A 12,557-nucleotide genomic window follows, 5' to 3' on the forward strand; every position below is an offset into this window, starting at 1 on the left:
TATTTATATCGTTTAACGCTAATATATAACTGAGAGATAATGATTACGCAATATTTTGCTCGATTAGACGTCTTTAGCCAGACAGAGTATAACAATTTTCCTTAAGTTATGGGGATAGAAAGTTTGTGAAAGGGGGTATAGCTCAGTCGTAGAGCATTCGACTGCAGATCGAGAGGTCCCCGGTTCAATCCCGGGTGCCCCCTTCATTTTTCAGTATCTTGAAAAAACAAATAACGATTGTCGCATTTAGTTGCAAATACATGTTTGAAATGATTGAGATGCACTCCGCACGCCATACCGAAGGCTTTGGAGCAACATTTCAATGGGGGGATCGCAGGCCAGGGTCTTGCAGGTCATCGTCCTCCCGCTAAGGCGTCGAACTGTAAGAAATCCACTTGCTTGGGGAAGAATCTTGTACGCTGAATTTGATAGAATATGGTGCTAGGCAAAAGTTTTCATATACTGCTGCACGGAGAAACAAAAATTGGAGGAGCTGGGATTTGAACCCAGGACTTTCTGCATGCGAAGCAGACACTCTACCACTGAGTTACACCCCCGCCAGAGCAAGTACATCTGGGAAGAGTCTCTCGTGGATCCTACTGTCATTATTTCTTAGGTTTGAACGGTACAGTAAGTGTTCGAGGAACCTATTCATGATAAGAGCTTAGCAGCGTCGACTCCGTGGCGCAACGGTAGCGCGTCTGACTCCAGATCAGAAGGTTGCGTGTTCAAATCACGTCGGGGTCACAGTGAAATTTTCGTTTACGGAAGCCATGGACGAGTATGTCAATTTAATCAGATACCAAACGATTACAGAGAACGGACGAACAGAACCTGCTTGAAAAAAGCTACTAGTGAATTTTCGCATTCTGACATTAAGGTGAAGGCGCCGACTCGCACTTTCTCCAGGCGCGAAGTGTCTAATATTTTTGTTATTTATATCGTTTAACGCTAATATATAACTGAGAGATAATGATTACGCAATATTTTGCTCGATTAGACGTCTTTAGCCAGACAGAGTATAACAATTTTCCTTAAGTTATGGGGATAGAAAGTTTGTGAAAGGGGGTATAGCTCAGTCGTAGAGCATTCGACTGCAGATCGAGAGGTCCCCGGTTCAATCCCGGGTGCCCCCTTCATTTTTCAGTATCTTGAAAAAACAAATAACGATTGTCGCATTTAGTTGCAAATACATGTTTGAAATGATTGAGATGCACTCCGCACGCCATACCGAAGGCTTTGGAGCAACATTTCAATGGGGGGATCGCAGGCCAGGGTCTTGCAGGTCATCGTCCTCCCGCTAAGGCGTCGAACTGTAAGAAATCCACTTGCTTGGGGAAGAATCTTGTACGCTGAATTTGATAGAATATGGTGCTAGGCAAAAGTTTTCATATACTGCTGCACGGAGAAACAAAAATTGGAGGAGCTGGGATTTGAACCCAGGACTTTCTGCATGCGAAGCAGACACTCTACCACTGAGTTACACCCCCGCCAGAGCAAGTACATCTGGGAAGAGTCTCTCGTGGATCCTACTGTCATTATTTCTTAGGTTTGAACGGTACAGTAAGTGTTCGAGGAACCTATTCATGATAAGATCTTAGCAGCGTCGACTCCGTGGCGCAACGGTAGCGCGTCTGACTCCAGATCAGAAGGTTGCGTGTTCAAATCACGTCGGGGTCACAGTGAAATTTTCGTTTACGGAAGCCATGGACGAGTATGTCAATTTAATCAGATACCAAACGATTACAGAGAACGGACGAACAGAACCTGCTTGAAAAAAGCTACTAGTGAATTTTCGCATTCTGACATTAAGGTGAAGGCGCCGACTCGCACTTTCTCCAGGCGCGAAGTGTCTAATATTTTTGTTATTTATATCGTTTAACGCTAATATATAACTGAGAGATAATGATTACGCAATATTTTGCTCGATTAGACGTCTTTAGCCAGACAGAGTATAACAATTTTCCTTAAGTTATGGGGATAGAAAGTTTGTGAAAGGGGGTATAGCTCAGTCGTAGAGCATTCGACTGCAGATCGAGAGGTCCCCGGTTCAATCCCGGGTGCCCCCTTCATTTTTCAGTATCTTGAAAAAACAAATAACGATTGTCGCATTTAGTTGCAAATACATGTTTGAAATGATTGAGATGCACTCCGCACGCCATACCGAAGGCTTTGGAGCAACATTTCAATGGGGGGATCGCAGGCCAGGGTCTTGCAGGTCATCGTCCTCCCGCTAAGGCGTCGAACTGTAAGAAATCCACTTGCTTGGGGAAGAATCTTGTACGCTGAATTTGATAGAATATGGTGCTAGGCAAAAGTTTTCATATACTGCTGCACGGAGAAACAAAAATTGGAGGAGCTGGGATTTGAACCCAGGACTTTCTGCATGCGAAGCAGACACTCTACCACTGAGTTACACCCCCGCCAGAGCAAGTACATCTGGGAAGAGTCTCTCGTGGATCCTACTGTCATTATTTCTTAGGTTTGAACGGTACAGTAAGTGTTCGAGGAACCTATTCATGATAAGAGCTTAGCAGCGTCGACTCCGTGGCGCAACGGTAGCGCGTCTGACTCCAGATCAGAAGGTTGCGTGTTCAAATCACGTCGGGGTCACAGTGAAATTTTCGTTTACGGAAGCCATGGACGAGTATGTCAATTTAATCAGATACCAAACGATTACAGAGAACGGACGAACAGAACCTGCTTGAAAAAAGCTACTAGTGAATTTTCGCATTCTGACATTAAGGTGAAGGCGCCGACTCGCACTTTCTCCAGGCGCGAAGTGTCTAATATTTTTGTTATTTATATCGTTTAACGCTAATATATAACTGAGAGATAATGATTACGCAATATTTTGCTCGATTAGACGTCTTTAGCCAGACAGAGTATAACAATTTTCCTTAAGTTATGGGGATAGAAAGTTTGTGAAAGGGGGTATAGCTCAGTCGTAGAGCATTCGACTGCAGATCGAGAGGTCCCCGGTTCAATCCCGGGTGCCCCCTTCATTTTTCAGTATCTTGAAAAAACAAATAACGATTGTCGCATTTAGTTGCAAATACATGTTTGAAATGATTGAGATGCACTCCGCACGCCATACCGAAGGCTTTGGAGCAACATTTCAATGGGGGGATCGCAGGCCAGGGTCTTGCAGGTCATCGTCCTCCCGCTAAGGCGTCGAACTGTAAGAAATCCACTTGCTTGGGGAAGAATCTTGTACGCTGAATTTGATAGAATATGGTGCTAGGCAAAAGTTTTCATATACTGCTGCACGGAGAAACAAAAATTGGAGGAGCTGGGATTTGAACCCAGGACTTTCTGCATGCGAAGCAGACACTCTACCACTGAGTTACACCCCCGCCAGAGCAAGTACATCTGGGAAGAGTCTCTCGTGGATCCTACTGTCATTATTTCTTAGGTTTGAACGGTACAGTAAGTGTTCGAGGAACCTATTCATGATAAGAGCTTAGCAGCGTCGACTCCGTGGCGCAACGGTAGCGCGTCTGACTCCAGATCAGAAGGTTGCGTGTTCAAATCACGTCGGGGTCACAGTGAAATTTTCGTTTACGGAAGCCATGGACGAGTATGTCAATTTAATCAGATACCAAACGATTACAGAGAACGGACGAACAGAACCTGCTTGAAAAAAGCTACTAGTGAATTTTCGCATTCTGACATTAAGGTGAAGGCGCCGACTCGCACTTTCTCCAGGCGCGAAGTGTCTAATATTTTTGTTATTTATATCGTTTAACGCTAATATATAACTGAGAGATAATGATTACGCAATATTTTGCTCGATTAGACGTCTTTAGCCAGACAGAGTATAACAATTTTCCTTAAGTTATGGGGATAGAAAGTTTGTGAAAGGGGGTATAGCTCAGTCGTAGAGCATTCGACTGCAGATCGAGAGGTCCCCGGTTCAATCCCGGGTGCCCCCTTCATTTTTCAGTATCTTGAAAAAACAAATAACGATTGTCGCATTTAGTTGCAAATACATGTTTGAAATGATTGAGATGCACTCCGCACGCCATACCGAAGGCTTTGGAGCAACATTTCAATGGGGGGATCGCAGGCCAGGGTCTTGCAGGTCATCGTCCTCCCGCTAAGGCGTCGAACTGTAAGAAATCCACTTGCTTGGGGAAGAATCTTGTACGCTGAATTTGATAGAATATGGTGCTAGGCAAAAGTTTTCATATACTGCTGCACGGAGAAACAAAAATTGGAGGAGCTGGGATTTGAACCCAGGACTTTCTGCATGCGAAGCAGACACTCTACCACTGAGTTACACCCCCGCCAGAGCAAGTACATCTGGGAAGAGTCTCTCGTGGATCCTACTGTCATTATTTCTTAGGTTTGAACGGTACAGTAAGTGTTCGAGGAACCTATTCATGATAAGAGCTTAGCAGCGTCGACTCCGTGGCGCAACGGTAGCGCGTCTGACTCCAGATCAGAAGGTTGCGTGTTCAAATCACGTCGGGGTCACAGTGAAATTTTCGTTTACGGAAGCCATGGACGAGTATGTCAATTTAATCAGATACCAAACGATTACAGAGAACGGACGAACAGAACCTGCTTGAAAAAAGCTACTAGTGAATTTTCGCATTCTGACATTAAGGTGAAGGCGCCGACTCGCACTTTCTCCAGGCGCGAAGTGTCTAATATTTTTGTTATTTATATCGTTTAACGCTAATATATAACTGAGAGATAATGATTACGCAATATTTTGCTCGATTAGACGTCTTTAGCCAGACAGAGTATAACAATTTTCCTTAAGTTATGGGGATAGAAAGTTTGTGAAAGGGGGTATAGCTCAGTCGTAGAGCATTCGACTGCAGATCGAGAGGTCCCCGGTTCAATCCCGGGTGCCCCCTTCATTTTTCAGTATCTTGAAAAAACAAATAACGATTGTCGCATTTAGTTGCAAATACATGTTTGAAATGATTGAGATGCACTCCGCACGCCATACCGAAGGCTTTGGAGCAACATTTCAATGGGGGGATCGCAGGCCAGGGTCTTGCAGGTCATCGTCCTCCCGCTAAGGCGTCGAACTGTAAGAAATCCACTTGCTTGGGGAAGAATCTTGTACGCTGAATTTGATAGAATATGGTGCTAGGCAAAAGTTTTCATATACTGCTGCACGGAGAAACAAAAATTGGAGGAGCTGGGATTTGAACCCAGGACTTTCTGCATGCGAAGCAGACACTCTACCACTGAGTTACACCCCCGCCAGAGCAAGTACATCTGGGAAGAGTCTCTCGTGGATCCTACTGTCATTATTTCTTAGGTTTGAACGGTACAGTAAGTGTTCGAGGAACCTATTCATGATAAGAGCTTAGCAGCGTCGACTCCGTGGCGCAACGGTAGCGCGTCTGACTCCAGATCAGAAGGTTGCGTGTTCAAATCACGTCGGGGTCACAGTGAAATTTTCGTTTACGGAAGCCATGGACGAGTATGTCAATTTAATCAGATACCAAACGATTACAGAGAACGGATGAACAGAACCTGCTTGAAAAAAGCTACTAGTGAATTTTCGCATTCTGACATTAAGGTGAAGGCGCCGACTCGCACTTTCTCCAGGCGCGAAGTGTCTAATATTTTTGTTATTTATATCGTTTAACGCTAATATATAACTGAGAGATAATGATTACGCAATATTTTGCTCGATTAGACGTCTTTAGCCAGACAGAGTATAACAATTTTCCTTAAGTTATGGGGATAGAAAGTTTGTGAAAGGGGGTATAGCTCAGTCGTAGAGCATTCGACTGCAGATCGAGAGGTCCCCGGTTCAATCCCGGGTGCCCCCTTCATTTTTCAGTATCTTGAAAAAACAAATAACGATTGTCGCATTTAGTTGCAAATACATGTTTGAAATGATTGAGATGCACTCCGCACGCCATACCGAAGGCTTTGGAGCAACATTTCAATGGGGGGATCGCAGGCCAGGGTCTTGCAGGTCATCGTCCTCCCGCTAAGGCGTCGAACTGTAAGAAATCCACTTGCTTGGGGAAGAATCTTGTACGCTGAATTTGATAGAATATGGTGCTAGGCAAAAGTTTTCATATACTGCTGCACGGAGAAACAAAAATTGGAGGAGCTGGGATTTGAACCCAGGACTTTCTGCATGCGAAGCAGACACTCTACCACTGAGTTACACCCCCGCCAGAGCAAGTACATCTGGGAAGAGTCTCTCGTGGATCCTACTGTCATTATTTCTTAGGTTTGAACGGTACAGTAAGTGTTCGAGGAACCTATTCATGATAAGAGCTTAGCAACGTCGACTCCGTGGCGCAACGGTAGCGCGTCTGACTCCAGATCAGAAGGTTGCGTGTTCAAATCACGTCGGGGTCACAGTGAAATTTTCGTTTACGGAAGCCATGGACGAGTATGTCAATTTAATCAGATACCAAACGATTACAGAGAACGGACGAACAGAACCTGCTTGAAAAAAGCTACTAGTGAATTTTCGCATTCTGACATTAAGGTGAAGGCGCCGACTCGCACTTTCTCCAGGCGCGAAGTGTCTAATATTTTTGTTATTTATATCGTTTAACGCTAATATATAACTGAGAGATAATGATTACGCAATATTTTGCTCGATTAGACGTCTTTAGCCAGACAGAGTATAACAATTTTCCTTAAGTTATGGGGATAGAAAGTTTGTGAAAGGGGGTATAGCTCAGTCGTAGAGCATTCGACTGCAGATCGAGAGGTCCCCGGTTCAATCCCGGGTGCCCCCTTCATTTTTCAGTATCTTGAAAAAACAAATAACGATTGTCGCATTTAGTTGCAAATACATGTTTGAAATGATTGAGATGCACTCCGCACGCCATACCGAAGGCTTTGGAGCAACATTTAAATGGGGGGATCGCAGGCCAGGGTCTTGCAGGTCATCGTCCTCCCGCTAAGGCGTCGAACTGTAAGAAATCCACTTGCTTGGGGAAGAATCTTGTACGCTGAATTTGATAGAATATGGTGCTAGGCAAAAGTTTTCATATACTGCTGCACGGAGAAACAAAAATTGGAGGAGCTGGGATTTGAACCCAGGACTTTCTGCATCGAAGCAGACACTCTACCACTGAGTTACACCCCCGCCAGAGCAAGTACATCTGGGAAGAGTCTCTCGTGGATCCTACTGTCATTATTTCTTAGGCTTGAACGGTACAGTAAGTGTTCGAGGAACCTATTCATGATAAGAGCTTAGCAGCGTCGACTCCGTGGCGCAACGGTAGCGCGTCTGACTCCAGATCAGAAGGTTGCGTGTTCAAATCACGTCGGGGTCACAGTGAAATTTTCGTTTACGGAAGCCATGGACGAGTATGTCAATTTAATCAGATACCAAACGATTACAGAGAACGGACGAACAGAACCTGCTTGAAAAAAGCTACTAGTGAATTTTCGCATTCTGACATTAAGGTGAAGGCGCCGACTCGCACTTTCTCCAGGCGCGAAGTGTCTAATATTTTTGTTATTTATATCGTTTAACGCTAATATATAACTGAGAGATAATGATTACGCAATATTTTGCTCGATTAGACGTCTTTAGCCAGACAGAGTATAACAATTTTCCTTAAGTTATGGGGATAGAAAGTTTGTGAAAGGGGGTATAGCTCAGTCGTAGAGCATTCGACTGCAGATCGAGAGGTCCCCGGTTCAATCCCGGGTGCCCCCTTCATTTTTCAGTATCTTGAAAAAACAAATAACGATTGTCGCATTTAGTTGCAAATACATGTTTGAAATGATTGAGATGCACTCCGCACGCCATACCGAAGGCTTTGGAGCAACATTTCAATGGGGGGATCGCAGGCCAGGGTCTTGCAGGTCATCGTCCTCCCGCTAAGGCGTCGAACTGTAAGAAATCCACTTGCTTGGGGAAGAATCTTGTACGCTGAATTTGATAGAATATGGTGCTAGGCAAAAGTTTTCATATACTGCTGCACGGAGAAACAAAAATTGGAGGAGCTGGGATTTGAACCCAGGACTTTCTGCATGCGAAGCAGACACTCTACCACTGAGTTACACCCCCGCCAGAGCAAGTACATCTGGGAAGAGTCTCTCGTGGATCCTACTGTCATTATTTCTTAGGTTTGAACGGTACAGTAAGTGTTCGAGGAACCTATTCATGATAAGAGCTTAGCAGCGTCGACTCCGTGGCGCAACGGTAGCGCGTCTGACTCCAGATCAGAAGGTTGCGTGTTCAAATCACGTCGGGGTCACAGTGAAATTTTCGTTTACGGAAGCCATGGACGAGTATGTCAATTTAATCAGATACCAAACGATTACAGAGAACGGACGAACAGAACCTGCTTGAAAAAAGCTACTAGTGAATTTTCGCATTCTGACATTAAGGTGAAGGCGCCGACTCGCACTTTCTCCAGGCGCGAAGTGTCTAATATTTTTGTTATTTATATCGTTTAACGCTAATATATAACTGAGAGATAATGATTACGCAATATTTTGCTCGATTAGACGTCTTTAGCCAGACAGAGTATAACAATTTTCCTTAAGTTATGGGGATAGAAAGTTTGTGAAAGGGGGTATAGCTCAGTCGTAGAGCATTCGACTGCAGATCGAGAGGTCCCCGGTTCAATCCCGGGTGCCCCCTTCATTTTTCAGTATCTTGAAAAAACAAATAACGATTGTCGCATTTAGTTGCAAATACATGTTTGAAATGATTGAGATGCACTCCGCACGCCATACCGAAGGCTTTGGAGCAACATTTCAATGGGGGGATCGCAGGCCAGGGTCTTGCAGGTCATCGTCCTCCCGCTAAGGCGTCGAACTGTAAGAAATCCACTTGCTTGGGGAAGAATCTTGTACGCTGAATTTGATAGAATATGGTGCTAGGCAAAAGTTTTCATATACTGCTGCACGGAGAAACAAAAATTGGAGGAGCTGGGATTTGAACCCAGGACTTTCTGCATGCGAAGCAGACACTCTACCACTGAGTTACACCCCCGCCAGAGCAAGTACATCTGGGAAGAGTCTCTCGTGGATCCTACTGTCATTATTTCTTAGGTTTGAACGGTACAGTAAGTGTTCGAGGAACCTATTCATGATAAGAGCTTAGCAGCGTCGACTCCGTGGCGCAACGGTAGCGCGTCTGACTCCAGATCAGAAGGTTGCGTGTTCAAATCACGTCGGGGTCACAGTGAAATTTTCGTTTACGGAAGCCATGGACGAGTATGTCAATTTAATCAGATACCAAACGATTACAGAGAACGGACGAACAGAACCTGCTTGAAAAAAGCTACTAGTGAATTTTCGCATTCTGACATTAAGGTGAAGGCGCCGACTCGCACTTTCTCCAGGCGCGAAGTGTCTAATATTTTTGTTATTTATATCGTTTAACGCTAATATATAACTGAGAGATAATGATTACGCAATATTTTGCTCGATTAGACGTCTTTAGCCAGACAGAGTATAACAATTTTCCTTAAGTTATGGGGATAGAAAGTTTGTGAAAGGGGGTATAGCTCAGTCGTAGAGCATTCGACTGCAGATCGAGAGGTCCCCGGTTCAATCCCGGGTGCCCCCTTCATTTTTCAGTATCTTGAAAAAACAAATAACGATTGTCGCATTTAGTTGCAAATACATGTTTGAAATGATTGAGATGCACTCCGCACGCCATACCGAAGGCTTTGGAGCAACATTTCAATGGGGGGATCGCAGGCCAGGGTCTTGCAGGTCATCGTCCTCCCGCTAAGGCGTCGAACTGTAAGAAATCCACTTGCTTGGGGAAGAATCTTGTACGCTGAATTTGATAGAATATGGTGCTAGGCAAAAGTTTTCATATACTGCTGCACGGAGAAACAAAAATTGGAGGAGCTGGGATTTGAACCCAGGACTTTCTGCATGCGAAGCAGACACTCTACCACTGAGTTACACCCCCGCCAGAGCAAGTACATCTGGGAAGAGTCTCTCGTGGATCCTACTGTCATTATTTCTTAGGTTTGAACGGTACAGTAAGTGTTCGAGGAACCTATTCATGATAAGAGCTTAGCAGCGTCGACTCCGTGGCGCAACGGTAGCGCGTCTGACTCCAGATCAGAAGGTTGCGTGTTCAAATCACGTCGGGGTCACAGTGAAATTTTCGTTTACGGAAGCCATGGACGAGTATGTCAATTTAATCAGATACCAAACGATTACAGAGAACGGACGAACAGAACCTGCTTGAAAAAAGCTACTAGTGAATTTTCGCATTCTGACATTAAGGTGAAGGCGCCGACTCGCACTTTCTCCAGGCGCGAAGTGTCTAATATTTTTGTTATTTATATCGTTTAACGCTAATATATAACTGAGAGATAATGATTACGCAATATTTTGCTCGATTAGACGTCTTTAGCCAGACAGAGTATAACAATTTTCCTTAAGTTATGGGGATAGAAAGTTTGTGAAAGGGGGTATAGCTCAGTCGTAGAGCATTCGACTGCAGATCGAGAGGTCCCCGGTTCAATCCCGGGTGCCCCCTTCATTTTTCAGTATCTTGAAAAAACAAATAACGATTGTCGCATTTAGTTGCAAATACATGTTTGAAATGATTGAGATGCACTCCGCACGCCATACCGAAGGCTTTGGAGCAACATTTCAATGGGGGGATCGCAGGCCAGGGTCTTGCAGGTCATCGTCCTCCCGCTAAGGCGTCGAACTGTAAGAAATCCACTTGCTTGGGGAAGAATCTTGTACGCTGAATTTGATAGAATATGGTGCTAGGCAAAAGTTTTCATATACTGCTGCACGGAGAAACAAAAATTGGAGGAGCTGGGATTTGAACCCAGGACTTTCTGCATGCGAAGCAGACACTCTACCACTGAGTTACACCCCCGCCAGAGCAAGTACATCTGGGAAGAGTCTCTCGTGGATCCTACTGTCATTATTTCTTAGGTTTGAACGGTACAGTAAGTGTTCGAGGAACCTATTCATGATAAGAGCTTAGCAGCGTCGACTCCGTGGCGCAACGGTAGCGCGTCTGACTCCAGATCAGAAGGTTGCGTGTTCAAATCACGTCGGGGTCACAGTGAAATTTTCGTTTACGGAAGCCATGGACGAGTATGTCAATTTAATCAGATACCAAACGATTACAGAGAACGGACGAACAGAACCTGCTTGAAAAAAGCTACTAGTGAATTTTCGCATTCTGACATTAAGGTGAAGGCGCCGACTCGCACTTTCTCCAGGCGCGAAGTGTCTAATATTTTTGTTATTTATATCGTTTAACGCTAATATATAACTGAGAGATAATGATTACGCAATATTTTGCTCGATTAGACGTCTTTAGCCAGACAGAGTATAACAATTTTCCTTAAGTTATGGGGATAGAAAGTTTGTGAAAGGGGGTATAGCTCAGTCGTAGAGCATTCGACTGCAGATCGAGAGGTCCCCGGTTCAATCCCGGGTGCCCCCTTCATTTTTCAGTATCTTGAAAAAACAAATAACGATTGTCGCATTTAGTTGCAAATACATGTTTGAAATGATTGAGATGCACTCCGCACGCCATACCGAAGGCTTTGGAGCAACATTTCAATGGGGGGATCGCAGGCCAGGGTCTTGCAGGTCATCGTCCTCCCGCTAAGGCGTCGAACTGTAAGAAATCCACTTGCTTGGGGAAGAATCTTGTACGCTGAATTTGATAGAATATGGTGCTAGGCAAAAGTTTTCATATACTGCTGCACGGAGAAACAAAAATTGGAGGAGCTGGGATTTGAACCCAGGACTTTCTGCATGCGAAGCAGACACTCTACCACTGAGTTACACCCCCGCCAGAGCAAGTACATCTGGGAAGAGTCTCTCGTGGATCCTACTGTCATTATTTCTTAGGTTTGAACGGTACAGTAAGTGTTCGAGGAACCTATTCATGATAAGAGCTTAGCAGCGTCGACTCCGTGGCGCAACGGTAGCGCGTCTGACTCCAGATCAGAAGGTTGCGTGTTCAAATCACGTCGGGGTCACAGTGAAATTTTCGTTTACGGAAGCCATGGACGAATATGTCAATTTAATCAGATACCAAACGATTACAGAGAACGGACGAACAGAACCTGCATGAAAAAAGCTACTAGTGAATTTTCGCATTCTGACATTAAGGTGAAGGCGCCGACTCGCACTTTCTCCAGGCGCGAAGTGTCTAATATTTTTGTTATTTATATCGTTTAACGCTAATATATAACTGAGAGATAATGATTACGCAATATTTTGCTCGATTAGACGTCTTTAGCCAGACAGAGTATAACAATTTTCCTTAAGTTATGGGGATAGAAAGTTTGTGAAAGGGGGTATAGCTCAGTCGTAGAGCATTCGACTGCAGATCGAGAGGTCCCCGGTTCAATCCCGGGTGCCCCCTTCATTTTTCAGTATCTTGAAAAAACAAATAACGATTGTCGCATTTAGTTGCAAATACATGTTTGAAATGATTGAGATGCACTCCGCACGCCATACCGAAGGCTTTGGAGCAACATTTCAATGGGGGGATCGCAGGCCAGGGTCTTGCAGGTCATCGTCCTCCCGCTAAGGCGTCGAACTGTAAGAAATCCACTTGCTTGGGGAAGAATCTTGTACGCTGAATTTGA

General features: G+C 44.6%; 39 non-coding genes across 39 annotated transcripts; 27 read left to right on the top strand and 12 right to left on the bottom strand.

Moving 5' to 3' along the window:
• The first annotated feature begins 131 nt into the window (after positions 1-131).
• Positions 132-203, top strand: Trnac-gca (transfer RNA cysteine (anticodon GCA)). The gene has a single exon. It is a non-coding gene; the product is annotated as a tRNA-Cys (tRNA).
• A 282-nt stretch (positions 204-485) lies between these two features.
• On the bottom strand, positions 486-557 carry Trnaa-cgc (transfer RNA alanine (anticodon CGC)). Its single transcript has one exon. It is a non-coding gene; the product is annotated as a tRNA-Ala (tRNA).
• A 118-nt stretch (positions 558-675) lies between these two features.
• Positions 676-747, top strand: Trnaw-cca (transfer RNA tryptophan (anticodon CCA)). The gene has a single exon. It is a non-coding gene; the product is annotated as a tRNA-Trp (tRNA).
• A 317-nt stretch (positions 748-1,064) lies between these two features.
• Trnac-gca (transfer RNA cysteine (anticodon GCA)) lies at positions 1,065-1,136 on the top strand. Its single transcript has one exon. It is a non-coding gene; the product is annotated as a tRNA-Cys (tRNA).
• Positions 1,137-1,418: 282 nt separating this feature from the next.
• Trnaa-cgc (transfer RNA alanine (anticodon CGC)) lies at positions 1,419-1,490 on the bottom strand. Its single transcript has one exon. It is a non-coding gene; the product is annotated as a tRNA-Ala (tRNA).
• A 118-nt stretch (positions 1,491-1,608) lies between these two features.
• Positions 1,609-1,680, top strand: Trnaw-cca (transfer RNA tryptophan (anticodon CCA)). Its single transcript has one exon. It is a non-coding gene; the product is annotated as a tRNA-Trp (tRNA).
• A 317-nt stretch (positions 1,681-1,997) lies between these two features.
• Positions 1,998-2,069, top strand: Trnac-gca (transfer RNA cysteine (anticodon GCA)). The gene has a single exon. It is a non-coding gene; the product is annotated as a tRNA-Cys (tRNA).
• A 282-nt stretch (positions 2,070-2,351) lies between these two features.
• On the bottom strand, positions 2,352-2,423 carry Trnaa-cgc (transfer RNA alanine (anticodon CGC)). The gene has a single exon. It is a non-coding gene; the product is annotated as a tRNA-Ala (tRNA).
• Positions 2,424-2,541: 118 nt separating this feature from the next.
• On the top strand, positions 2,542-2,613 carry Trnaw-cca (transfer RNA tryptophan (anticodon CCA)). Its single transcript has one exon. It is a non-coding gene; the product is annotated as a tRNA-Trp (tRNA).
• A 317-nt stretch (positions 2,614-2,930) lies between these two features.
• Trnac-gca (transfer RNA cysteine (anticodon GCA)) lies at positions 2,931-3,002 on the top strand. The gene has a single exon. It is a non-coding gene; the product is annotated as a tRNA-Cys (tRNA).
• A 282-nt stretch (positions 3,003-3,284) lies between these two features.
• Positions 3,285-3,356, bottom strand: Trnaa-cgc (transfer RNA alanine (anticodon CGC)). The gene has a single exon. It is a non-coding gene; the product is annotated as a tRNA-Ala (tRNA).
• A 118-nt stretch (positions 3,357-3,474) lies between these two features.
• Trnaw-cca (transfer RNA tryptophan (anticodon CCA)) lies at positions 3,475-3,546 on the top strand. Its single transcript has one exon. It is a non-coding gene; the product is annotated as a tRNA-Trp (tRNA).
• Positions 3,547-3,863: 317 nt separating this feature from the next.
• Trnac-gca (transfer RNA cysteine (anticodon GCA)) lies at positions 3,864-3,935 on the top strand. The gene has a single exon. It is a non-coding gene; the product is annotated as a tRNA-Cys (tRNA).
• Positions 3,936-4,217: 282 nt separating this feature from the next.
• Trnaa-cgc (transfer RNA alanine (anticodon CGC)) lies at positions 4,218-4,289 on the bottom strand. The gene has a single exon. It is a non-coding gene; the product is annotated as a tRNA-Ala (tRNA).
• Positions 4,290-4,407: 118 nt separating this feature from the next.
• On the top strand, positions 4,408-4,479 carry Trnaw-cca (transfer RNA tryptophan (anticodon CCA)). Its single transcript has one exon. It is a non-coding gene; the product is annotated as a tRNA-Trp (tRNA).
• A 317-nt stretch (positions 4,480-4,796) lies between these two features.
• On the top strand, positions 4,797-4,868 carry Trnac-gca (transfer RNA cysteine (anticodon GCA)). The gene has a single exon. It is a non-coding gene; the product is annotated as a tRNA-Cys (tRNA).
• A 282-nt stretch (positions 4,869-5,150) lies between these two features.
• On the bottom strand, positions 5,151-5,222 carry Trnaa-cgc (transfer RNA alanine (anticodon CGC)). Its single transcript has one exon. It is a non-coding gene; the product is annotated as a tRNA-Ala (tRNA).
• Positions 5,223-5,340: 118 nt separating this feature from the next.
• Positions 5,341-5,412, top strand: Trnaw-cca (transfer RNA tryptophan (anticodon CCA)). The gene has a single exon. It is a non-coding gene; the product is annotated as a tRNA-Trp (tRNA).
• A 317-nt stretch (positions 5,413-5,729) lies between these two features.
• On the top strand, positions 5,730-5,801 carry Trnac-gca (transfer RNA cysteine (anticodon GCA)). Its single transcript has one exon. It is a non-coding gene; the product is annotated as a tRNA-Cys (tRNA).
• A 282-nt stretch (positions 5,802-6,083) lies between these two features.
• On the bottom strand, positions 6,084-6,155 carry Trnaa-cgc (transfer RNA alanine (anticodon CGC)). The gene has a single exon. It is a non-coding gene; the product is annotated as a tRNA-Ala (tRNA).
• A 118-nt stretch (positions 6,156-6,273) lies between these two features.
• On the top strand, positions 6,274-6,345 carry Trnaw-cca (transfer RNA tryptophan (anticodon CCA)). The gene has a single exon. It is a non-coding gene; the product is annotated as a tRNA-Trp (tRNA).
• A 317-nt stretch (positions 6,346-6,662) lies between these two features.
• Trnac-gca (transfer RNA cysteine (anticodon GCA)) lies at positions 6,663-6,734 on the top strand. The gene has a single exon. It is a non-coding gene; the product is annotated as a tRNA-Cys (tRNA).
• Positions 6,735-7,205: 471 nt separating this feature from the next.
• On the top strand, positions 7,206-7,277 carry Trnaw-cca (transfer RNA tryptophan (anticodon CCA)). Its single transcript has one exon. It is a non-coding gene; the product is annotated as a tRNA-Trp (tRNA).
• A 317-nt stretch (positions 7,278-7,594) lies between these two features.
• On the top strand, positions 7,595-7,666 carry Trnac-gca (transfer RNA cysteine (anticodon GCA)). Its single transcript has one exon. It is a non-coding gene; the product is annotated as a tRNA-Cys (tRNA).
• A 282-nt stretch (positions 7,667-7,948) lies between these two features.
• On the bottom strand, positions 7,949-8,020 carry Trnaa-cgc (transfer RNA alanine (anticodon CGC)). Its single transcript has one exon. It is a non-coding gene; the product is annotated as a tRNA-Ala (tRNA).
• A 118-nt stretch (positions 8,021-8,138) lies between these two features.
• On the top strand, positions 8,139-8,210 carry Trnaw-cca (transfer RNA tryptophan (anticodon CCA)). Its single transcript has one exon. It is a non-coding gene; the product is annotated as a tRNA-Trp (tRNA).
• Positions 8,211-8,527: 317 nt separating this feature from the next.
• Positions 8,528-8,599, top strand: Trnac-gca (transfer RNA cysteine (anticodon GCA)). Its single transcript has one exon. It is a non-coding gene; the product is annotated as a tRNA-Cys (tRNA).
• Positions 8,600-8,881: 282 nt separating this feature from the next.
• Trnaa-cgc (transfer RNA alanine (anticodon CGC)) lies at positions 8,882-8,953 on the bottom strand. The gene has a single exon. It is a non-coding gene; the product is annotated as a tRNA-Ala (tRNA).
• Positions 8,954-9,071: 118 nt separating this feature from the next.
• Positions 9,072-9,143, top strand: Trnaw-cca (transfer RNA tryptophan (anticodon CCA)). The gene has a single exon. It is a non-coding gene; the product is annotated as a tRNA-Trp (tRNA).
• Positions 9,144-9,460: 317 nt separating this feature from the next.
• Positions 9,461-9,532, top strand: Trnac-gca (transfer RNA cysteine (anticodon GCA)). The gene has a single exon. It is a non-coding gene; the product is annotated as a tRNA-Cys (tRNA).
• Positions 9,533-9,814: 282 nt separating this feature from the next.
• Trnaa-cgc (transfer RNA alanine (anticodon CGC)) lies at positions 9,815-9,886 on the bottom strand. The gene has a single exon. It is a non-coding gene; the product is annotated as a tRNA-Ala (tRNA).
• A 118-nt stretch (positions 9,887-10,004) lies between these two features.
• On the top strand, positions 10,005-10,076 carry Trnaw-cca (transfer RNA tryptophan (anticodon CCA)). Its single transcript has one exon. It is a non-coding gene; the product is annotated as a tRNA-Trp (tRNA).
• Positions 10,077-10,393: 317 nt separating this feature from the next.
• Positions 10,394-10,465, top strand: Trnac-gca (transfer RNA cysteine (anticodon GCA)). Its single transcript has one exon. It is a non-coding gene; the product is annotated as a tRNA-Cys (tRNA).
• A 282-nt stretch (positions 10,466-10,747) lies between these two features.
• On the bottom strand, positions 10,748-10,819 carry Trnaa-cgc (transfer RNA alanine (anticodon CGC)). The gene has a single exon. It is a non-coding gene; the product is annotated as a tRNA-Ala (tRNA).
• A 118-nt stretch (positions 10,820-10,937) lies between these two features.
• Trnaw-cca (transfer RNA tryptophan (anticodon CCA)) lies at positions 10,938-11,009 on the top strand. Its single transcript has one exon. It is a non-coding gene; the product is annotated as a tRNA-Trp (tRNA).
• A 317-nt stretch (positions 11,010-11,326) lies between these two features.
• Trnac-gca (transfer RNA cysteine (anticodon GCA)) lies at positions 11,327-11,398 on the top strand. Its single transcript has one exon. It is a non-coding gene; the product is annotated as a tRNA-Cys (tRNA).
• A 282-nt stretch (positions 11,399-11,680) lies between these two features.
• Trnaa-cgc (transfer RNA alanine (anticodon CGC)) lies at positions 11,681-11,752 on the bottom strand. Its single transcript has one exon. It is a non-coding gene; the product is annotated as a tRNA-Ala (tRNA).
• Positions 11,753-11,870: 118 nt separating this feature from the next.
• On the top strand, positions 11,871-11,942 carry Trnaw-cca (transfer RNA tryptophan (anticodon CCA)). The gene has a single exon. It is a non-coding gene; the product is annotated as a tRNA-Trp (tRNA).
• Positions 11,943-12,259: 317 nt separating this feature from the next.
• Trnac-gca (transfer RNA cysteine (anticodon GCA)) lies at positions 12,260-12,331 on the top strand. The gene has a single exon. It is a non-coding gene; the product is annotated as a tRNA-Cys (tRNA).
• Positions 12,332-12,557: the final 226 nt, after the last annotated feature.

The sequence above is a fragment of the Schistocerca gregaria genome, chromosome 3 (assembly GCF_023897955.1).
Source record: "Schistocerca gregaria isolate iqSchGreg1 chromosome 3, iqSchGreg1.2, whole genome shotgun sequence".
NCBI classification, from domain to species: domain Eukaryota; kingdom Metazoa; phylum Arthropoda; class Insecta; order Orthoptera; family Acrididae; genus Schistocerca; species Schistocerca gregaria.